The 24,851-nt window shown below is 40.0% G+C and overlaps 1 pseudogene; it reads left to right on the top strand.

The window, feature by feature from the left end:
- Positions 1-24,851, top strand: part of LOC139380802 (titin-like) — a 172,754-nt pseudogene that overhangs the window by 63,079 nt on the left and 84,824 nt on the right.

The following is a 24,851-nucleotide window of genomic DNA, read 5'->3' on the forward strand; positions in this document are numbered from 1 at the left end:
AATTGCGTTTAGAGAAGTTGTCCCAATCTTACTCTCTTACCATTTTATGGCTTTCACTCGCTTATTTTTCACCCGCCGTTTCTTGATATCCCATAGCTTATATTGTTTTTAATGTTGATGTCTGTATTACCTGAAGATGTGCCTCAAGCTGCACCCCATGTTGCTGAACCAAAACCAGAGCCTGAAGTTTCACCTGCGACTAAGGTTGAACCTGAACCGAACCGTGCGCCTATAAAGAAACCAGAGAGTCCACCAACCAAAGGTATTTATATCATGTGTTGTGTGGAAGATTTATTCTCCTCTCTAATGCACCTCTCCTTTGTTTGTGGAATCGTACGTGTTTCTGTATCTAATATGTTTAAATAGCTTCTAACATAGAAGCAAATATTTTGTTTCATATGTGTATGTAACATGTAAGTATTACCTTGGTTAGTGAACTCTAAATCAAAGTGCATGTTACTTGAAGTTCCTGAGGAGGTTAAGAAACCAGAGGCTTCAAAGCGAGAACCAGGAAAGCCGACAGCAGCTAATAAGCCAGAGACAGCCTCTACGCGTGATCCAAAGGAGCCAGAGCCTACTGCTGCTGCTGCAAAGAAGGTCCCATCACCACAAGGTATCAGTATCTCTCAAAAGAGAGGCAGCTTTCTGAGTCTTTTAAAAACATGTCTGCTCTTTATACTCTTCTGTTTGTCAGTCCATCTTTACCTGTCTTTTTCTGACTATGGCATTACAACGTTTAAGACTAGTGTTCTCCTCAATTGAGGACGTGTTGCAACCACATTTATGTTTGTCTCGTGTATGTACATTTATCTCTGCTATACAACATTCTTTATTCAATATTTCAAGTCGATTTATGTGTAATCTGTCACTCTTTGTCTTGTTTTTGGCATAATGGAATCCATATTTGGAATCTGTATTTGTAGTTTTCTGTTTGTCAGTAATACGTCTGTTTTCTGTACTTTCATCACAGCACATAGTATATTACTGATCATTTGCATGTTCTTTTGAAGTGCCAGAAGCACTAAAAAGGCAGGAGGTAACTCTGCAGCAACCAGCTACCATCCTTCAAAAAGAGGACAGAGAGGACATAGAGCCTCAAATACACTCTGTGCCAGAACAAGGTATACTCACTATAGGTTGTCAATGCTTCTTCCATTAATGTTTAATGACTTTCTTCTAATCAACCCAAGCTTTGAACATCTCTGTCTTGTTTTTATCTAGGTTCTGTATTTTTTCTAACTTCTACATCACAATGTTATATGAACTGTTTGACTTTTTAAGTGTTTGTGCACAGCTGAAAAGTCTTCGCACCAGATGCTTTATATTGTCTCGTCATAATCATTTTCATACAGTCTTACCACTCGACAGAGTGTGATTTGTGGAATGTCTGTGTTTGAATCTACTGTCTTGAATATCTTCATGTACTGTATATGTAGGTTTTTAACAAAGTTGAATGTTTTTTTTAAGTTCACGTGGAGGAAAGAAAACCAGAACCCCCAAAGGCTGTCAGAAAGCCTGAATCAGTTATTGTGCCTCCAAAGGAGAATACACCGCAAAAAGGTAGGGATTTATATACTGACTTATGTACTGTACATACTGTGTACTGTGATGTCTTAAGGGTCCTCTTGAACTCTTCTTTGTCCTATGTTTACCGTCTTCCACCGCTCAGTTTTCTCTGTTTGATAGTCTATACACAAGGGTAACACTTTACTTGAACTATCATCATGATGCTGACTCCATGGTGTTACAATATAACATCCTATTAGACTTATAGTTTATCATAAGTTGTTAAGTCTCTTTCAGACATTGGTCATGATGTGTTTGTGACCATGTAAAGTGTTGACGATCTCTTTGTCGAATTTTATGTATCTTATGTGAGAACACTTCTGTAAATCTTCTGTGTTGCCAATGTCTTTTGTGTGTGTGTTGTTTGTGTGCGCTTGAAGTGATCGAGCCCAAACAGAAACCTGTACCTGTTGAGATGGTACCTGAGAAAGTACCTACTGAAAAGGTACCTGTTGAGAAGGTACCTGAGAAAATACCTACTGAAAAGGTACCTGTTGAGATGGTACCTGAGAAAGTACCTACTGAAAAGGTACCTGTTGAGAAGGTACCTGAGAAAATACCTACTGAAAAGGTACCTGTTGAGAAGGTACCTGAGAAAATACCTACTGAAAAGGTACCTGTTGAGAAGGTACCTAAGAAAATACCTACTGAAAAGGTACCTGTTGAGAAGGTCCTTGAGAAAGTACATATTGAAAAGGTACCTGTTGAGAAGGTACCTGAGAAAAAACCTACTGAAAAGGTACCTGTTACTAAACCTAAAAAGGAGATGGAAGAAGAAAAGAAAGTTCCAACTTCAGAAATAGAAGTTATGCCACAAAGAAAAGGAACAGGTATTCTAAGTGTTCTGTGTATTTGTGTGTTCAAAATTCTAAAATCTTACTTCACTTAGATATTTATAATGGTACACCAGTACAGCTCTCTTTTTTCATCTGTGTTTTTTTTACGCAATGTTTGTCTTTATGTTGTGTTTTGTCAATAATCTCTTGCAACCACCATTTGGTGTGGAACTCTCAAAAATACCTTTAGAACTTCAAATGACTTCCAGTCTGCAGATGGCTGAGAAAAGGAGATCTTTGAAAACTCACAAGTTGCGGGAGGTTTCTTACACGATGGAGAGAGCTCCTCCAATAGAAGAAGACTTTCAGCATGAAGAAGTGTGGCATGCAAATGCAGAGGTATCATACAACGACAAAGGGGATATATTGGACAAGAGCACTACATTGATGTCACGACAGGAGATTTCAGTAAAGACAGATGATACCGTACCAGAAAAAGTATCTGTCCAAAAATATAAAAAGTCAGATATGAAACATGAACACTCTGTTAGCGAGCTTTCCAAAAGGAAACATAGAGCTACTAAGGTTCTTACTAGGTCTGATCTAGATGCATATTTACCAGTCAAAAAGGATAGATCTCTTCAGAGGGAGTCTCCTGAATTGTCTACAAAAGCAAAATAAACACTGCTAAGTGTTTACCCTGCAAGTATAGTGTTTAGAGAGGAAGAGGAGACATGCATCAAAACTAAGGGAACTATTTATGTTGATGTAATTGAGCTAAAGACAATCTATAGAAGAACATTTTGTCCAAAAAGTTGACAAAGATGATACAAAGGACAGGTTACCTACACAAAAGGAAACTGGAGCTTTGAAAGTATTATCTGACAAAAAAACAGGACACCGGATTTATTAAAAAATATGAAGAAGTTACTGAAATGAAACAAGGGAGTGCTAGTATAAGTGAAGAAATATCTATGAAAAAGTATATTCATAGACCGTCGGTAGTTGAGGGTGAAAGCAAGGTAATAGAAACAGATAAGAAAGTGCAAAGAGAGAAAGCAGACATTGTCAAGAAAAAGGAAATTACCACCAGGGTATCAGAGAAGAAGGATAAGTCAGGCAGAAGACAGGAGATCTCTGTTATGACAGACAATAGTTCTCCAAGAGAAGCTTCTACCCAGGAACATGAAGAATACACTTTGAATCAAGAGGCATCTGTTATGGATGTTTCACAGAAAACAAAGAGAGCCAGAGATAATATTTTCCCCAAACCAACAGATAAACATGCTTCTGAAAGTAGATCTAGCCAAGAAGGTTTTTCTCAACCAGTAGAATCCATAGAACCAGTAGAATATTCTATCAAAGTAGAATCATTAAGGCAAAACTTATCAAATCTTCAAGTTGATACAGGAAAGGACTAAATACCTTTGTCAGAAGGTTTCTCTCCCAAAAACCTGGCGTTTCCCAAAGAGAAAGGACAGGGATTAGTTTGTACTGAAGAGATAACTCGTACAGTTGAGGACTTCAAAATAAAGAGACAGGTAGTTGAGAAAGACAAAACTTCCAAAGTAATTCAATCCACAGAGGAAACTTTTGAGAAGACTCTTACTACGAGAGAGGAAACCACTGAAGAGATACCTCGTACAGTGGAGGACAAGCGAACTAAGAAACAAGTAGTTGAGAAAGGCAAATCTGCCAAAGTAACTCCATCCAAGGAGCAAACATTAGACAAGAGACTTACTAAGAGAAAGGAAACCCCTGAAGAGATACCTCTTAGAGTTGAGCACTTTGAATCAAAGAAACAGATACTTGAAAAAGGAAAACCTGCCAAAGTAATTGAATCCAAGGAAGGCACTGACAAGATACCTTCTATGAGAGAGGAACCCCTCGAAGAGACACCTCTTATAATTGAGGACATCCAAACTAAGAAACGGGTCAAAGGAAAACCTGTTAAAGTTATTCTATCTGAGGAGGAAACTCTTGTCAACACAGAAGGAGGACAATATATCTGCGCCACTCTTGCACCTGTTTTGTGATTCTGTGTTGTTTCTGTGTATTTTTTGTGTATCCTTTGTGTTCTCCATTTGATAACTTCTTTCTTTTGTATTTTCTTGGTGCTGGACTGCTTACCTTAATCTGTAGTATATTGATCTTGACCATGGTATAATTTTTTTTCAAGAACCAGCAATGAAGAAGGAATCACCTCCACAGACTGTTGAACCACTCACAAAGAAAGCGCCTCAGCTAGAGAAGACTGTTGTTGCTGAAGGGGTGAAAGAATCTGAGCAATTTGCAAAGAAAGTGGCTAAACCAGAGTCTAAACCAGAAATCAAGCTAGAGTCCAAGCCAGAGAAGAGGGTTATTGCTGAACAGCCTGCTGAGACACTTGTAAAGAAAGTGTCTATGCCAGAATCTAAGCCAGAGCCTAAGCCAGAGGCTAAAACAGAGCCTAAACCTAAACCAGAGGTTAAACCAGATCCTATGCCAGAGTCTAAACCAGAGGTTAGGCTAGAGGTTAGGCCAGTGAAGAAGGCTGTTATTGAAGTAGGGGTGAAAAATGTACCACAGTCCACTGAGCCACAAGTGTTAAAGCCAGAGCCTAAGCCTAAACTAAAGGCTAAGCCAGATCCTAAGCCAGAGCCTAAAGCAGAGGTTAAGGCAGAGCCTAAGCCTAAACTAGATGCTAAGCCAGAGCCTAAAGCAGAGGTTAAGCCAGAGCCTAAGCCTAAACCAGAGTCTAAGATATATGCTAGGCAAAAGCTTACACCAGAGAGGAAGGCTGTTACTGTAAGGGTGAAAGAATCACCTCCAAAGCCTGCTGAGACACTTCTAAAGAAAGTGACTACGCCAGAGAAGACAGTTATTGCTGATGTGGTGGATGAATCACCCCCGGGGCCTGTTGAGCCACTTGCAAAGAAAGTAGGCAAACCAGAGTCTAAGCCAGAGACCAAGACAAAGAAGATGGCTATAGGTGAAGAGGTGTCTCTGTCAATTAAAGAAGATGTTTCTCCTCAAAAAGGTATAACCAGGGGAATTCTTGAAATACAAATCTTCACTCTTAAAATCTTGCTTTTTGGTCTGTTGTTTGTCTGTATGTTTTGTGTTTTTGTGTTTAGGATATTTTCTTATTTGTCTGTTTTCTGTTTGATCACATTTTCCTTGGTACTTTCTTGGTGCTCTACTGCATACCCCAATCTGTAGTGTTTTGGTTTTAATCATAAAATTACTTTATTTTAAGTACCAGCAAAGAAGAAGGAAACACTCCCACAGCCCACTGAGCTGCTTGTGAAGAAAGTGCCTAAGCTAGAGTCTAAACCAGAAAAGATGAATGCTGAGAAGGTGAAAGAATCACCTCTTAAGCCGTCTGAGCCAATTCCTAAAAATGTGCCTAAGCCAGAGACAATGGTTATTGCTGAGCTGGAATCACCACCTAAGCCTACTAAGGCACTTGTAAAGAAAGTGGCTGAGCCAGAGACTAAGCCAGAGAAGAGAGCTATTCTTGAAGAAGATGTTGTTCCCAAAAAAGGTATAACAAGAAAACCTGAAATACGAATCTTTAAAAAATCTTTATATTTTGTGTGTTATGTCTGTGTCTATGTTACGCATGTTGTATGTTTTTCTCTGTGTGGTGTGTGCTCTATTTGATAACATATTTCTCTGATACTTTCTTAGTGGTCCAATGCTCTGTAGTATCTTGATTATGACCATATCATTTTATTTCAAGATCCAGCAAAGGAGAAGCCAGAGAAAACAGCTATTGCTGAAGAGGTGAAGGAGTCACCTTCAAAGCCTGCTGAGATACTTCTTAAGAAATTGTCTTCGCCAGAGTCTAAACCTGAACCTAAGTCTGAGCCTAAGCCAGAGAATAAGGCTGTTGCTGAGCCTCCAAAGCCAGCAGAGCCACTTCTAAAGAAAATGTCTAAGCCAGAGTCTAAACCTGAGCCTAAGTCTGAGTCTAAACCAGAGAAGAAGGCTGTTGCTGAAGTGGTGTCTCTTTCAAGTGAAGATGATGTTGCTCCCCAGAAAGGTATAACAAAGCCAATCCTTGCTATCCTGTTTGTTATGTTTGTTTGTGGGATGTATTTGGGATATTACATATGATCTATTATGTGTCTTTGTGTGGTGAAATCATGTTTCTTCTCAGTGGTTTAATGTCTTGATTTTGATCATAGTATAATTTTATTTGAAGTACCAGAAAAGGAGAAGGAAACATTTCCAAATTCCACTGAGCAACTTGCAAAGAAAGTCAGCCCTCTTGAAGGTACACTTCTGTTAAATGTTTGTCATTTATTTTCTTAAAGTTCTTTCTATACATTCGTGAATGAATGCTTCTTGGGCAAATCTAAATCTTAAACACTATTTTGAAGCACCTCGAGAGAAAAAGGCTACAGAGGAGACCAAGCCTGTCACCCAAGAGCAAGAACAAGACCATTTAAAGACAGGTATTCAGTGAAGAATGTTCCAAATAATATGGATATAAAATCACAAACTAATATCCTATTAACATTCTGAATACCATACCATCCAAATAAAACCAAGCATGCTTTCTTCAACCTTATTCTAGGCATAGAAGGTTGAGGCTAGTGTATTTGGCTTGGGTTTCTCCAAGTCACTTAACAACAGGTTTTAGTGTTCATTTCATTCAACAAGAATGTTACCTCTTCATTTCACAAAGCATTCCTGTTTTTTTTTGTCTGTCCTTTCTATAATATTGTATGTGCATGTTATACTATTTAAATCAGCTAGGTGCCACCTCTAATCTCCTTCTCAGCAAAACTGGGGTTTTGTATGTCATGCCATTTTGTTTGTCTTAACTACTGTATGTTCTCATCCTGAAATGTATTGATGACAAAAATGGGAGCATTTAATATTTTCCCTCATTTATATCATCACTTGATAATATTACTTCAATTGTCCTGATCTTTGATTGGTTATGGGAGGAATATCCCTTCCAGGATTGGTTCCTCAAGACTAATGCCCAACACCATCCAAAAGAGAAATGAATCAGTCTCTTATAGAAAGTGATTGCGTTGGTTTCCTCAATCATATCTCAATGTCATAACCGTACATGATACATTGAGGCTTGTATCCCATATATCTTCAAATGTATGTTCTTAAGTGGACAATTTTTAAAAAACCTTTCTATCATTTTCCTGCTAGGTGAAGGCAAGCAGGCACCAGGACCAGCTAAGAAAGGTATGATGAATACTTGTTTTCCTCTTCATTTATAATCCCATTTCCATATTCCGTGCATAAAAAGAAATATCCAGCTCAAACTTTTAAATATCTGGTACTATTGTGTACCGTGTTTTCTGTGAATTTTGTTTGTTTCTTTGTTTGTTGTGTGTTGTGTGTCTATTGTTCAATGTGTAAAATCTCAGGGTTTGAATGTTTTCTGGTGTAATGTTTTCAATGTTATTATCTTGTTAAGTGAGCTGTTATGTGCAATGTGAAACCTTTGCTGCAGTTCTCTGACAAAAAGCTCAAATTCACATTGAGGAAGAAGAAAAACTTGTCCCGCCAACCTTGAAGAAAACAACCAGGATTTCCAAAGACTTGGAGCAAGAACATGATATTATATTACTGAAGAAAGTACCTTCAGTCTCCTTTGAAGATCTGCCAGCACCACTAAAGAAACCTCCAAAAATGACAAAGCGTACAATCCATGACTTTGAAGAGAGAGTGTATGATGAAGGTGAAGTAACAATATCTGAAAGATATGAGGCAGAGAAAATAAGCAAGACCGATGCAATCAGCAAGATACCTGATGGAGCTAAAGTAAAGACACCTAAACAAAATGAACCAACTGAAGACAAATGGTCTCGGCAGACCATTCCCAGAGTTGAAAAAGAAGGGGACAAAATTACTTTGAAGCAAATTCCCAAGGGGTTGAAAGAAGAGGCACCAACAGACCCAAGTTTAGCCCGAAAGAAACTGTCCAGATTACCATCAGAAGAAAAAGAACAAAAAACTGTGAAGTTAAAACTGTTCCAAAAATCTTCTAAAGCTGTGACCGTTGAGCCAGAGAAGGACAAAGACAAAGAATCTGTGTTTTTCAAGAGAGGTGAGAGACAACCAAGCGATGAAGACATTAAAGAACCTGTTGATCGTAAGAAAGCTGATAGAGTTCCTAGTGCTAAAGAAGAGCCACAGGCAGTCAAATTAAAACCAGTGGCCAAAGTTCCTGAAGATGAACAAGTCCAGGATTCTGACAAACCACTGACAAAGGTGAAAAGGATTCCAACACAGGAGCAAGAGAAGGAAAATGTTAAATTGAATCCATTTTCAAAGTCACCTAAAGCCGACACTGAAGCTGTGAATCCTGAGAAGGAGCCTGAGACAAAAGAAGCTGGGAAAAAAACTCAACATGAGTCAAGTCCTCCAAAGACAGCACCCGTAAAGAAAATGGAAAAGAGTCCTCAAGTGGAAAAGCCAGTACAGTTAAAAAAGGTTGATCACGTGCCAAGAGAAGCAGAGGACAAAGAAGACAAACCTTTAAAGCATGAAGAGACACTTAAGAAAATGGTGGATCTGAAAAAGACTCCTTCACCTAAGGTTGAAAAACCACAAGAAATAGAAAAAAATACTATGGAGAGGAAGCCCAGGGCAGAAAGGACCAAAAAGCTGCCCAAAGAAGTTTCACCAAAAGATTCATTTGAATGTGTTACCCTAAAAAAAGTTCAAAGGAAATCACCACAAGAGAAAACTGAAGCAGCACCACCAAAGAAGGTGCCAGGAATGAAAGAGCTTTCCCCCAAAGCGGTACAGTTACGAAATCTCTCCACTCAGCTAGAGGAGGAAGTCTTTGAGGAGGAGCCAGAGGTTGAGGAGGAATCTGACAAGGAAGGTTGGGGATGGGAACTTGTCCCTCGTGATAGTTCTGGGTCCACAGAAGACTGGGGAGAGGAAGGTGATGCACTTGAGACCCCTGGAATGCCAAGACGAGGTGAGATGAAGGCTGCAGCGAATCAACATTAATGGCTCAGAAAAAGTCCTTCACCCCAAATAATCTCCATCCATTTTCAAAAAAAATGTTATGTTCTACATGTTAATGTTTGTCATCATTCCGTATTGTTTCTTCATGTCGATAATTTTCATCAGAAAAAGTATTTTATCTCAAACAATCTTCATCCATTTCCATCTTATTCTATGTGATGTTTGTCATCATTGGGTGTTGTTTCTCCATGTCAGTCTCCATGTTTGTGTTATTTGTCTGTCAATCCATGTAAAAAGCACATGTTTAGCATGTTGTTATTCTACATGGTATTTGACATTGTGTATTATATACCCATTTCCCATCATCCATTGTCAATTTGTTTTCATCATCACCCTTCATCTTTATTTATCTCACCTTATTTGTGTACAGTTCTGATAAAAAATTTGGGATTTGATTGGGATCTGTCTTTACGTTGTAGTCATTCTAAATAACGTGAACAGATGGGAGGGATTTTACAAGGGATTTGAATGTGATCTGTCTTTACGTCATAGTCGTTCTAATCATCTTAAACAGATGGGAAGGATTTTACAAGGGATTTGAATGTGATCTGTCTTTACGTTGTAGTCATTCTAAATATCTTAAACAGATGGAAAGCCAGCAGAAGAAGCAGGTGCAGGTAGAGGTGCAGGCAGAGGCAGAGGCCTCAAAGGTAAGACTGTATCCATGTGAAAATAATAGCTTTTTTAGAGTGCTGCGTTAGCACACTACTCTTTTCCTGCATAGTATTTTTCAAGCTTATTCTCTTTCGTCATAGTGTTGTCACTGTAACTACATTTGAACGGTTTACATTTTAATGACTGTTCCAACTTTAAAAACGTGCAGACAGGTTAAACGTACATTTCTTGTCAATAGCTTTTTAATATAATATATTCTTCTCAAACTATTAAGATTTTTGTCCTTCCCAAAACCTTCACTATTCTAAACTTCTCATAATTCAGCAATGACATCCAACATTCTATTCACTGTGAACACTGGCTTTTGAAAGAAGTTAGCTACTTTGACTACTTTCCCAGCAAGTTGGACAAAAACTCAGTGTATGAAATCTTTGTCTCATTCACTGCTTTTCAAATAAGCAATCAGAATATAAATATATTTTAGAACTATTTTTGTAGCCGCATCAGCTTCTTTCTTTTGGTGCTAGTTATAACAAAAACAGTTGCTATGCAGGCTGGCTAACATTCCCTTGCTAGCTAGCCAACTAACTTAATTATTCATTCTTCATAATAAGGAAGCTATCTTACTGTCTTGCATATTACAGTAGTAAGGCTAGCAGTTAATACAGTAGCATTTGCTGTTGTATCTAGCATGTTGAAAATGAAGCAAGGATGAGAGTTAATGACAACAGTATTGCTACTGGTCAAGTCCAAGTCAGGGCTGAGTTACCAACTGTTGCGTCTGGGTCACTGGGGGGCAGTGGATGCGCATTGATAATTCAAAAAAGGAACTGGCATTTGCCATGGATTATTGTGAATAACAAACGCCTATCAACCAATCTGCATCCATGATCCAAACCTCCATTTTAGAAAGGCTACTATCCCACTACTATTTATGATATAGTCATTAGCCTGATTCTACTACACTAGCCTATATTTTTCAACACTAGCCAGCCTCTAACAATTTAAACTATCATAAAAATAATTTTGGACAGCTGACGTAGCACTCACATTTTCTATTAGTAAATATCATGGTAAGTGTAAAAAAAAAGATTCGTTTGAAAATGTTAACACTTTTAACTGCTGTAAACACGCAAAACATCTAATCTGTGTAATTGTGTCTAAATTGTAGCAGGCAAAACTCCATCCCCTGGTGAAGGCAGGGGTAGAGGACTGAAACCCGGTGGTGGGGGAGGAGACAAACCCCCAGATGCTAATCCTTTTGGATTCCAGCTCAAAGCAGTTCCCCTGAAGTTTACAAAACCACTCAAAGACATAGTGTTACAAGAAGGTGATGCTGTTGGTGCATCTGCTACGTTTGAGTGTGAAGTTTCACCTTCTACTGCTGTAACTACATGGATGAAAGATGGCAGCAACCTAAGAGAGAGTCCAAAACACAAATTCACCTCTGATGGCAAAGATCGCAGACTGGCCATTATTGACGTCCAACTGGTGGACACTGGAGAGTACACTTGTGTTGCCAAGCTGGGCAACAAGGAAAAGACAACAACCGCCAAACTCATTGTTGAAGGTATTTCAGATAATTTTCTTAATTGAAAGAATGTGAATTATTTCCATTATATAAGAAATTACTAACAATTAATTAATTATGTATTTATAAGATATATTTCTGTACAAAATCATGTGAACCACTGAAAAGCTGATAACAATTAATTTCCAGGTGATGTAGCTTAAATAATGATTGTTTACTTAATGTCATGTTTTATATTGTCATATAAAAATGTATACCGTATAACTACACAATTTGATGGAGAGTACTCCCCTTTTTGATAAAGTATTCCTTAATCTATGTAGCTTTTGTCACGTTTAAGTTGTGATGATAATTGTATGTATATATTATTGATATGGGTTGATGCATTGTACCTTTATATTTTGATGCAAATAATTTGTATGCACATTTTCATGTAAATAATGACCTAATCAGAACTGCCCGTGAAGTGGGTGAAAGAGCTGGGTGAGGAGACGTCGGTCCTGAAGGGGCAGCCTATGTACCTGACCTGTGAGTTGAACAAGGAGAGAGAAGTGACCTGGATGAAGAGTGGTAAGATCCTCAAGGTAATCGCTGGAAAGGTGGCCATCAACGTCATTGGAATGCAACAAGCCGTTACGATCCAGAACATGGGCGATGACGACGCTGGAATCTACGCATGCGAGTGTGAACTCATCAGGACTAAAACAACTGTCAAAATCATTGGTATGTAGAGCATTCCCTAAATAAACCATTGACACTTATCAACAATATAAATATACTGAATCTGTTAGTGTACATACGAAAACTGATTACAAATAAATGTTTACAGAAATTGTCAGAGACTGGTTGGTGAAACCATTGAAAGATCAGCATGTGAAACCCAAGGCCAATGCCACTTTCAAATGCGAGCTCTTCAAAGAAACCCCCAACTGGAAGTGGTTCAAAGGCAACAACGAGATTACAAATGATCCAACTGACAAGACTGAGGTCAAGAAAGAAGGCAAAGTCCTGACTCTCACAATAAAGAATGCACAGCCCGAAGATATTGCAGAATATACTATGGAGGTTGAAGGCCACAGATACACAGCTAACCTGACTCTTGGAGGTTGGTTGCACAATCACTCATATCTTGTATGGTGTTGAATCCAGTAAGGCTACCTAATGAATGCTTACTCTATACTTTTGATATTTTTACAGAACGTGAAGCTGAGATCTTGAAGCCTCTCTCAAGTTGCGAGGTGGTCGAGAAAGAGGATGTTACATTTGAAACGGAGATATCTGAAGAGGATGTGCCTGGAGAATGGAAACATAAAGGGCAGGTCTTAACAAGATCACCGGTATGACTTGTCTTATGATTTGACTGTAATATTTGCACGGACACTAAGCTTAACCACATGTTGAACAGTCTTTGATATCTGTTTTCTTTTTATTGTGCATTTTCAGACATGTGAGATCACAATGGAGGGCAATAAACGTTTCCTCACTCTGAAAAGTGTTCCACTGGACGCGTCTGGTGAAGTGTCTTATACAGCTCTGAATGCTGTCACTAGTGCTGTGCTCACAGTCAAGGGTAAGCAGTTGTTCCAAGAGCACAGTATGTATGTATGTATGTATGTATGTATGTATTTGCATCATATATATTTTTTAAAGTATGTGGACACCCCTTCAAATTAGTGGATTTGGCAATTTCATCATCAGCTGTTGCTGACAGGTGATAAAATCAAGCACACGGCCATACAATCTCCATAGACAAACATTGGCAGTAGAATGGCCTTACTGAAGAGCTCAGTGACTTTCAACGTGGCACAGTCATAGGATGCCACCTTTCCAACAAGTCAGTCCGTCAAATTTCTGCCCTACTAGAGCTGCCCCGGTCTGTTAGTCTGTTAGTGCTGTAAGTGCTGTTATTGTGAAGTGGAAACGTCTAGGAGCAACAACGACTCAGCCGCGAAGTGGTACGCCACACAAGCTCACAGAACGGGACCGGCGAGTGTGTAGCTCTTAAAAATCGTCTGTCCTCGGTTGCATTGCTCACTACCGCGTTCCAAACTGCCCCTGGAAGCAACGTCAGCACAATAACTGTTCGTTGGGAGCTTCATAAAATGGGTTTCAATGGCCGAGCAGCTGCACGCAAGTCTAAGATCACCATGCGCAATGCCAAGCGTTGGCTGGAGTGGTGTAAAGCTCGCTGCTATTGGACTCTGGAGTAGTTGAAATGCGTTCTCTGGAGTGATGAATCACGCTTCACCATCTGGCAGTCCGATGGACAAATCTGTGTTTGGCAGATACCAGGACAACGCTACCTGCCCGAATGCATTGTGCCAACTGTCAAGTTTTCCAGAGGAGGAATAATGGTCTCGGGCTGGTTTTCATGGTTCGAGCTAGGTCCCTTAGTTCCAGTGAAGGGAAATCTTAACACTACAGCATACAATGACATTCTAGACGATTCTGTGATTTCAACCTAGTGGCAACAGTTTGGGGAAGGCCCTTTCCTGTTTCAGGAAACAATGCCCCCTTTCACAAAGCGAGGTCCATACAGAAATAGTTTGTCGAAATCGGTGTGGAAGAACTTCACTGGCCTGCGCAGAGCCCTGACCTCAACCCCATCGGCATGAATTGGAATGCCGACTGCGAGCCAGAGCTAATCGCCCAATATCAGTGACCTCACTAATGCTCTTGTGGCTGAAAGGAAGCAAGTCCTCGCAGCAATGTTCCAACATCTGGTGGAAAGCCTTCCCAGAAGAGTGGAGGCTGTTGTAGCAGCAAAGGGGGGATCAACTCCATATTAATGCCCATGATTCTGTAATGAGATGTTTGAAAAGCAGGTGTCCACATACTTTTGGCCATGTAATGTATGTATCGACGATGTTATGCATGTATTGACAAAGAGCGCCTTATTCGTACCTCCCAGTAATGGAAATGGACTTCACAGTCCCCTTAAAGAGCATGTCTGTACCTGAAAATAAACAGCCTATGTTTGAATGTACTAGGGATGTGCCTGAAATCATGTGGTTAAAGGGGTCAGACACTATTGGTACATCAGACAGAAAATATGAAATAATCAATTATGGAATAAAGCATATGTTGGTCATAAACAACGGTGAGTTTGATGATGAGGGAAATTACAGTATAGAAGCCGTGGGCAAAAATTCAACCTCTACACTCACTGTGGAGGGTAAGTATGGAACCATTGTTATTAGACTTGATACCCTTTGAGTGGTTTTTGCTTGATATCATCAAAGGTTTTGATTCATTCATTATTTTGCGAGTTTAAATTATTTTCTCTTAACTAAGTCCACAATGCACTCACCTAACATAATATAAACTCAGCAAAAAAAGAAATGTCCCTTTTTCAGGACCCTGTCTTTCAAAGATAATTAGTAAAAATCCAAATAACTTCACAGATCTTCATTGTAAATGGTTTAAACACTGTTTCCCATGCTAGTTCAATGAACCATAAACATTTAATGAACATGCACCTGTGGAACGGTCGTTAAGACACTAACAGCTTACAGACGGTAGGCAATTAAGGTCACAGTTATGAAAACTTAGGACACTAAAGAGGCCTTTCTACTGACTCGGAAAAACACCAAAAGAAAGATGCCCAGGGTCCCTGGTCATCTGTGTGAACGTACCTTAGGCATGCTGCATGGAGGCATGAGGACTGCAGATGTGGCCAGGGCAATAAATTGCAATGTCCGTACTGTGAGACGCCTAAGACAGCGCTACAGGGAGACAGGAAGGACAGCTGATCGTCCTCGCAGTGGGAGACCACATGTAACAACACCTGCACGGGATCAGTACATCCCAACTTCACACCTGCGGGACAGGTACAAGATAACAACAACAACTGCCCGAGTTACACCAGGAACACACAATCCCTCCATCAGTGCTCAGACTGTCCGCAATAGGCTGAGAGAGGCTGGATTGAGGGCTTGTAGGCCTGTTGTAAGGCAGGTCTTCACCAGACATCACCGGCAACAACGTTGCCTATGGGCACAAACCCACCTTTGCTGGACCAGACAGGGATGGCAAAAAGTGCTCTTCACTGATGAGTCATGGTTTTGTCTCACCAGGGGTGATGGTGGGATTTGCGTTTATCGTTGAAGCAATGAGCGTTAGGCCTGGACTATGGAGCGGGATTGATTTGGAGGTGAAGGGGCCGTCATAGTCTAGGTCGTGTGTCACAGCATCATCGGACTGAGCTTGTTGTCATTTCAGGCAATTTCAAAGCTGTGTGTTACTCCCTCATGTGGTAGCCTTCCTGCAGGCTCATCCTGACATGACCCTCCAGCATGACAATGCCACCAGCCATAATGCTCGTTCTGTGCATGATTTCCTGCAAGACAGGAATGTCAGTGTTCTGCCATGGCCAGCGAAAAGCCCGGATCTCAATCCCAATGAGCACGTCTGGGACACGTCTAGTCACATGTCTGTGGAACTTGTTGTCTCAGTTGTTGAATCTTGTTATGTTCATACAAATATTTACACATGTTAAGTTTTCTGAAAATAAATGCAGTTGACAGTGAGAGGACGTTTCTTTTTTTGCTGAGTTTAGGTATGAGGCTCAAATTTGAATTGTGACTTCAGGACCAAACTGAGAAGGAAGGTAAACACTGCTCGGTTTGAGCTTGAGCTCTCCCATGAGAATGTACCTGTGACATGGTACAAAACTGAAGTAGAACTCCATGTGAACAGAACCGTGCTCATCCATAGTCATGGAAAGAAACACACGTTAGAAATCAAGGAGTTGACTCTTGATGATATCTGCCAGGTTAAGGCAGAGGCTAAAGGAAATCTCTCAATGGCAAAACTGACAGTGACAGGTAACCCCTGCTTTGTTGCTTCATTCAAATTGTTTGTCATTCAAGGATTTGCCCCACGCTACAGTACATAAATACAGAATGCAAAATCAATCAAATTTATGTATAAAGCCCTTTTTACATCAGCCAATGTCACAAAGTGCTGTACAGAAACCCAGCCTAAAACCCCAAACAGCAAGCAATGCAGATGTAGAGGGACTGTGGCTACGAAAAACTCCCTTGAAAGGCCAGAACCTAGGAAGAAACCTAGAAAGGAACCAGGTTCTGAGGGGTGGCCAGTCCTCTTCTGGCAGTCCCGGGTGGAGATTATAACCGGAAATGGCCAAGATGTTCAAACGTTCATAGATGACCTGCAGGGTCAGATAATAATAATCACAGTGGTTGTAGAGGGTGCAACAGATCATCACTTGAGGAGTAAATGTCAGTTGGCTTTTCATAGCCGATCATTCAGAGTTAGAGACAGCAGGTGCGGTGGAGAGAGGGTCCAAAACAGCAGGTCCGGGACAAGTTAGCACGTCCGGTGAACAGGTCAGGGTTCCATAGCCGAAGGCAGAACTGTTGAAACTGGAGCAGCAGCACGGCCAGGTGGACTGGGGACAGCAAGGAGTCATCAGGCCAGGTAGTCCTGAGGCATGGTCCTAGGGCTCAGGTCCTCCGAGAGAAGAGAGAGAGAAAGAGAAAAAAGGGAGAGATAATTATTACTTAAATTCACACAGGACACCAAATGAGACAGAAGAAATACTCCAAATAAAACAGACTGACCCTAGCCCCCAGACACAAACTATTGCAGCATAAATACTGGAGGCTGAGACATGAGGGGTCGGGAGACACTGTGGCCCTGTCCAACGATACCCACGGACAGGGACAAACAGGCAGGATATAATCCCACCCACTTTTCCAAAGCACGTCCCCACACCACTACAGGGATATCTTCAACCACCAACTTACTACCCTGAGACAAGGCCGAGTATAGCCCACAAAGATCTCCCCCATTGCACGAACCCAAGGGGGGCACCAACCCGGACAGGAAGATCACGTCAAAACACTCATCATCCTCATGATTCCATGTTCCAGTGGGGGATGCATACTTCGTGGTGAAGTTGCAGGATTATACTGCAGTCCAGAAAGTCGAAGTCGCTCTGGACTGTGAACTCATGAAAGATGTCCCAGACATGTGGTACCTTAATGAGACTGAAATGAAGGCCTCTAAGATGGTAACCATAAGGGCTGAAGCGAATCAAAGAATGTTGTCCATCAAGAAAGTGGAGGACTGAGATAAGGGACAATACGTATGTGATTGTGGAACGGACAAAACCATGGCAAATATTAACATTGAGGATAAGCAATTACAAATGTTTGTTAAGTAACAATCATTTATTTTGAGAATGTTCTTGTAGTTTTCTTGTAAATGTAATGTTCTCCATCCTGACTTGCAGCTCGAGATATAGCGATAACTCGCCCAATGTATGACGTTGAGCTCTTTGAAGGCAAGACCGCTGATTTTGAGGTAGAAATCTCTGAAGATGATGTCCATGGCCAGTGGAAACTGAACTGAGAAGTCCTTACTCAATCCCCTGTATCCCCTTACTCAATCACCAAATCATTCTAACTGTTGTTTGACCATTCTACCATTCATACCATTACGTGATCATCCATTCTCATCCTTTACGTGATCTTGAAATATTACAATGAAACAGCCCATATAATTATCTTCCTTCCTCCTTTTCCCTTTCATCTTCATCTAATGTGGACTATTTTCTATTCAAATTTTGCTACTAATTTATAGGACATTGAAATGATAGAGGATGGTGCAAAGCACACATTAATATTATACAACCTCAAGGCCCCCTTGTCAGGGGAGATTCTATTTACAGCTGCTAATGCTAAATGTGTTGCTAATCTGAAAGTGAAAGGTGAGATTTTTTGATTTGATCATGTAAATGTGAATATTCTCAGTGGTGGTTCTCTACGCATTGCCATGATGCCACATTATCTCTGTTTCCTTCTGAACTACAGAGAGTCCAATTACATTTGTCACACCTTTGAGTGATGTACAAGTGTATGAAAAATATGAGGTCAGATTTGAGTGGGAGGTGTCCAGAGTGCCTAAGGGCTTCCGATGGCTCAAGGGATCTCATGAGTTGACAGCTTATGATAAGTTTGATATTACCCATGAGGGAAAGAGACACTCTGGTGGTCAAATCTGCAGCATATGAGGATGAAGCTGAGTACATATTTGAGGCAGAGGACAAGAGAACCACTGGCGAACTAGTTATCCAATGTATTCTGAAGAAATGTTTCTGTGCTTCCTGTTTAAGTCCTGACTCAATTCATTACAAATGACTGAAATTGATCTTCTCACGATGACAATGATTGAATTTCTTATGAATTGAATGTCTTATCAGGAATTCGCCTTGAGTTTGTAAAGCCCATTAAAGATGTCACGGTCAAGGAGCGCTAGGCAGCAGAGTTCAGTATTGAGCGCTAGACAGCAAAGTTCAGTATCACGTGACAACATCCAGGTCACCTGGTACAAGAACAATGTGCGTTTGCATCCCAGCCAAATTGTGCACATGTCAGACGATGGCAAGATGCATAAATTGACCTTCAAGGGGGTGTCCATTGATGACACATCCATGATCAAAGTAGAGGCCATGTACAAAATCTCAGAGGCCATGCACACAGTTCTCAGTTAGTATATCGTTAAAACCCTTGAAACGTTCAAAATAAATCTATAGAATCTGTAGATGGAAATAAGCCGTTGTCGAAACTTAAATATCACACACACAACTCATCATGGTTTCTTTTTCATAAACAGAGGGAAAGCCTTACTTCACGACAAAACTGCACGACTACTCAGTCACTGAGAAAGATGAACTGACGATGATTTGTGAACTGAGCAAGCCCAATGCAGAGGTGAAATGGTTCAAAGGTGACCAGCAAATCACTTCCTCCAAGAACGTGGTCATCAAAGCCGATGGAAAGAGGCGTATGCTGATCATTAAGAAGACAGAGAAATCCGACATTGGAGAATACAGCTGTGATTGTGATGCGGACAGAACCACGGCCAAGCTCAACATTGAAGGTAGCCTTTAGTGTTTTTAGCTCAGCATTTGAGGATTGTAGTTTTTATTTTATTTCATTTATACAAACACTTGAGTTGTCTTTGTGTTTCTTCTACAGATCGTGACATTAAGTTTGTCAGGCCACTGTACAGCGTGGAAGTGACAGAAACTGAAATCGCCAAGTTTGAGACTGAGATCTCTGCCGATGATGTCCACGGTCACTGGAAACTCAATGGAGAGGCCCTTCATCAGTCTCCTGTAAGAAAAATATCCACTTCATTATGACTACATACAGTAATTGGAAATTCATTCGTAAAGGAGACAGAGAAGTAAAAGAAAATAGATGGTATGTATAATTTGACGAGGATCACTTAGTAACTGTTAGTGTATTCTCTTTCAAGGACTGTGAGATTAAGGAGGAGGGTACAAGGCATATCCTTATCCTGTACAACGTTCGCAAGGATCAGGCCGGAGAAGTTGACTTCCAAGCTGCCAATGCTAAATCCAATGCTCAGCTTAGAGTTAAAGGTGAGAATGATTTAACACATACTCACACTTTTATTTGACAATAAGATAAGCACTTATTTGATAAAGTTATACTCTGTAAGATATGCAAGTAGGCCACCAACAAAACGTTTGATCAGTTCATTTGTTTTTTGGTGGGCTTCAATGATACATTTCCCAACTGTTGGTTGAAGTAAAGTAAACCGCAGAGCTGTCAGATGAGGATATAGTCAGGCATTTACAGCCCCTTTTAATTAGGTGTCAAAAGTTTTACAAGGGAGGACTAAAGCTATCTAAATAAGTGTGTCATAAAAAGTGTTGAGGTTTGGATTTCAATTCTGGCACACTTTTTTATATATCTAAATATCTACTTGCTTGCAAAACACTCAAGGCATTGCTATGCAATGCAATACTTAGCCATGATGCAACCGTTTTTGGGGTAAAAGTTGGGTAACAGCGTACCCCCAAAATTGAGAGGGGTTGATTGACAGGGACAGATTGCCTAGCCGGTGGTGTGGCAGGGGGTGGGTTAAAGGCCAATCAGGTGTTGTGGCTATTTTAGAATCCACATGCCTTATCTAGAGTGGGCGGTTAGTGATTGGCAGAGCTACAACATGCCTGCAACTCAAAGTTTTTTTGCTGACCATATACATCTCAAGGAAACCGGGTATGCAAATGAGGAAGGCCCCTCAATGTCAAGTCCCTCTGCGCTAGTCCTATCAGTTGTCCTGGTGGTTTACAGGACTCCAGAGCAGTGGCCAGCCGTCAGGGCATCCGCAAAATGAGGATTAGCAATTAGGTTTATCTTGGGATTTGGGAGTGACTAACAATGTCTTCTCCTCAATCTAAAGCGCGGGTGATCGGCCTGCTGCGGCCTCTCAAGGATGTTACTGTTACTGCTGGGGAGACCGCCACTTTCGACTGTGAACTGTCATATGAAGGAATTGCTGTGGAATGGTTCTTAGGGGGTACAAAGTTGGAGCCAAGTGACAGAGTAAGTGTTTATACTGCAACATCTGAAATATTTGTTACCACAACACTGACACTCCCTCAAGTAATTGATATGGAAACATGCCAAGACTTTGAATTGTACTTATGAACAACAGTTTTTCCAATATGGCAGATTATGACATATTCTCATATCCCAAATAGTTTTAATGTTTTAACAAGATCGAAACATTGTCCTTGGTTTTACTTCATCTTATTCCAAATTGTCTTGAATTGAAATGGATCTTAGCCAGTTTGTCATGTTGCATTATTTACATTTAGGTTTTAATGTTCTCTTGTGCAACCTACATGCTTTCTGCATATAAGGACCTGTGAGGATCAGGATTCCAGCTGGGGATTTGATCCGGGTTTTGAGATAACGCGGGAGGGCTTTTCTGCCCTGCAAGCGTTCTTCTAGTTATTTTTAACTGCTTCAAGTGTGTGTGTCCAATGGCAGGTGGCTTGAAGAGTTATTTGACAGTTATCATTTTAAAATATGAAACATGTGTTGTAATTTCATGTAGAAATTGGCTTTGAATTGCTTTGAGTTATCTGTTAGGTCCTTACATACCTATGTATATTGTCTAGCCTAGTTATTTAATTAATTCCAGTGTGTTTGAGGTGTGAAAATGTTAGTTATATGATAGGTTGATTTACGATGTTGCATATCCTGGTTTGCCCTTCAGTTACATACAGTTATATGGGTCCTATTACCTATTTTAATGATGATTGAATTCACATCCTTGATCATTTGATGTGTCGCCATACACAATGTTAGCGAACATTTGATTATTTTGAGGATAACTGTGATTACTTTTGTTCCACTAAAAATCTTACATTTAGAATATGTAGGCTATTATTGTATTGTGGCTATGGCTGAATAGTCCAAAACATGATGATTTATGCTGTCAAATGTTGTTTGTAAAATATGATTGCATGTGATGTCATTTGCACTGTTATAATAACAATATAAGAGTATAGTCTACCTTGCAACAGATACAGCTAAATAACTTGTATATACTGTAACCATTTGTCAAAAGCCTGTGAATGAACTGCCATGGTCTTCATGTTTTCACATAGTTGTTATGTAATTTGGCATATCATGACTATTTGTAATGGGGGGAAAATATAGAACCTATGCTGACTGTGATTGCTGTACCACTGCACCATAAGCGGTAGGCCTATATTGTTTACATTCAAGAGGAACATTTTGACTTTATGGAACGCCTACTGTAAAATACTGGGTAAATGTGGTCTTAGTTAACCACCTTACCAAACCTCTGGTAAAAGGGAATAGTCAGGGTGTAACTGGAGTTAAAATTGAGCCTAGGGTTCCCTCAGGGAGCCTTCGGTCCCTTGTCACCAGCTGCTGATGTTCATTCACGGGAAGAAGTAAATAGCTTGACCCCGCATAGCTATCACCGTCCATCTGATTTATCAAACTGCTTGATTTGCACAGGTGGTCACCCGAGCAGAAGACAAAACTCACACGCTGACTCTCAGAGATGTCAAGATTTCAGAAGATGGAGAAATCAAACTCACTGCAAAGGATTTCCAGATTGAGGCCAGACTACATGTGAATGGTAGGTTAATCTATGTGTGTTATGTGAATGATAGGTTGCTATTACTGTTTGTGGTGTTTGGTTGCTGTTGTTGGGATTCTTGCCCCCCATGGAGACTTGGTTTCTATTACCATTCCAAATGTAGAATTGTCACGCTTCGTTCCTAATTGGTTGATTTCTTCAAATTCATTGGTGGTACGATATTGTGCATATGATTTGGTTAAACAACAATACAGTTAAAATATTTACACTATACTGCATATTGGACTGATAAATCACTATGGAAGGTGCTTTATAGACCAGGTTCATGGTAACATACTTCGCCTGCCTATGTAAATGCAAGGTAAAAATGCAAAAGCCACATATTTTAGGCCATTTTATGTAAAGTGGGATCATTGTAAGTACATTGTGTCATGGATTTAGATTTTTTTTTTAGACAATAGTTGTCTTCTCTATGCAAAGCACAGACAACAATGTAAGTGGGCCAGGTGTTAATGTTCTGGGAGCCTACCCAACCAGTCTGAATTCTATGGGAATTCCATCCACAGTTGATTGCCCATCAGCAAAGAGGAGTGCATTAAATATGAGTTGAGAGCCTGTGAGACACAGTCATGTATGCTTTTGTAACAGTACATAAGTGTTCCTAAGAAGCACTGAAGAAGTATAAAACAGTATATGCCTTCCATAATTACGATATAGCGATATCCCTTGCAATATCACAATATAATGGTGTGATCCAATTATTTTAGAAGGAAGAAAGGTGTCCCCATGATGTTAAGTTTGTCTACAAATGTATGAAAAGTGTAAATGTGTAATTGTACAAACAACAAACAGGTTGAAGGAATTATGTAACATAATGTGTAGCATAAACTGTAACTACAAAGTCAAAACATAGGTTTTAGGCCACTTAATCTTAAGAAGGACTGTAACAATAAAAGTAGTTGGTGACAGTGATAGAATTTGGTAAAATGATTTTGTTGGCTTCCTAAGCTGTTACGACATGTAAAGCACGAGTCAAGTGTAATTAATGTGTGACCTCACAGAACCACCAGTTGAGTTCACCAAACCTCTGGAGGACCAGACAGTTGAGGAAGAGGCCACTGCTACATTGGAGTGTGAAGTCTCCAGGGAGAACGCTGAGGTCAGTTGGTTCCAAGATGGACAGGAGATCCTCAAAACGAAGAAATATGACATTGTTGCCAATGGCCGCGTGAGAAAACTCATCATTCACGGCTGCACTCTTGATGATTCAAAAACATTTACCTGCGACGCCTCAGAATTCAAAACCTCTTGCTTCCTTAACGTTGAACGTAAGTAAAGTATTGATTAAAACCTTTCATATAGTTTGTTTGTTTGTAAAGACTTTGGTGTATTTGCATTACTGGTGTAGTAACACTATGACTGTGTCCTTACAGCTCCACATGTTGAGTTCTCTAAGCCACTCCATGATGTTGAGGTCAAAGAAAAGGAATCTGCCAGATTTGAATGCGAAGTATCGCGCGAAAATGCCAAGGTATTAATTCCTGACCCTTCGCCCCTCACCTCCCCCACCCTACCACTATCCCCACCCCTCACACAATACATGCACATTCAAACACACCTTCAAACACACCTTATTTTATAATAATATAATATAGTTGCATGTGGAATTACAAAATATAATATTATTGGTCATGAATAGTCAAAATCATGTTTTTCATGAAATTGTTTGGTTGATATTTGAAGGAAACCAGATCAAAGTACGATGACCAAAGTAGGAAAAATGACTTGCTTCTATACTAACAGTCAAACGTTTTAGAACACTCATTCAAGGGTTTTTCTTCATTTTTACTATTTTCTACATTGTAGAATAACAGTGAAGACATCAAAACTATGAAATTACACATAACACAAAAAGTACTTTTTCAGAATGACTGTTGAGGACCTTTAAGACTGAGAGTTAGTTGTCTTTCCTGTCTTACACTGTGTTTCATTCTAGTGTTACATTTTACTCCCTTTGTTTCCATCATAGTCTTTATTAGTACATATTAAAGGTATTATACCGTCATTGTGGTCTTGATTTTATAACTGTTTCTGGAAACAGGTCCGTTGGTTGAAGGACAGCAGTGAAATCAGAAAGGGAAAGAAATATGAAATAATCGCCAAAGGTCGCCAACACATCCTCATCATCCACAAATCAGTGTTCGATGATGAAGCAGAATATGAATGTGATGCGAAGGTCTCCAAATCCTCTGGCATGCTTACAGTCGTCGGTGAGTCTGGCAAACTTTCTCTTTCTCAAAAGGTACATCCAAAATAGCACCTTATTCTTTATATAGTGCACTACTTTTGACTAGGGCCCATATAGGGCTCTGGTCAAAAGTACTGCACTTATATGCCATTTGGGACTCAGAAAAATAGATTAATTTTGATGTCATATACTGTAA

The sequence above is a fragment of the Oncorhynchus clarkii genome, chromosome 22, assembly GCF_045791955.1.
Source record: "Oncorhynchus clarkii lewisi isolate Uvic-CL-2024 chromosome 22, UVic_Ocla_1.0, whole genome shotgun sequence".
Classification (NCBI taxonomy): Eukaryota; Metazoa; Chordata; class Actinopteri; order Salmoniformes; family Salmonidae; genus Oncorhynchus; species Oncorhynchus clarkii.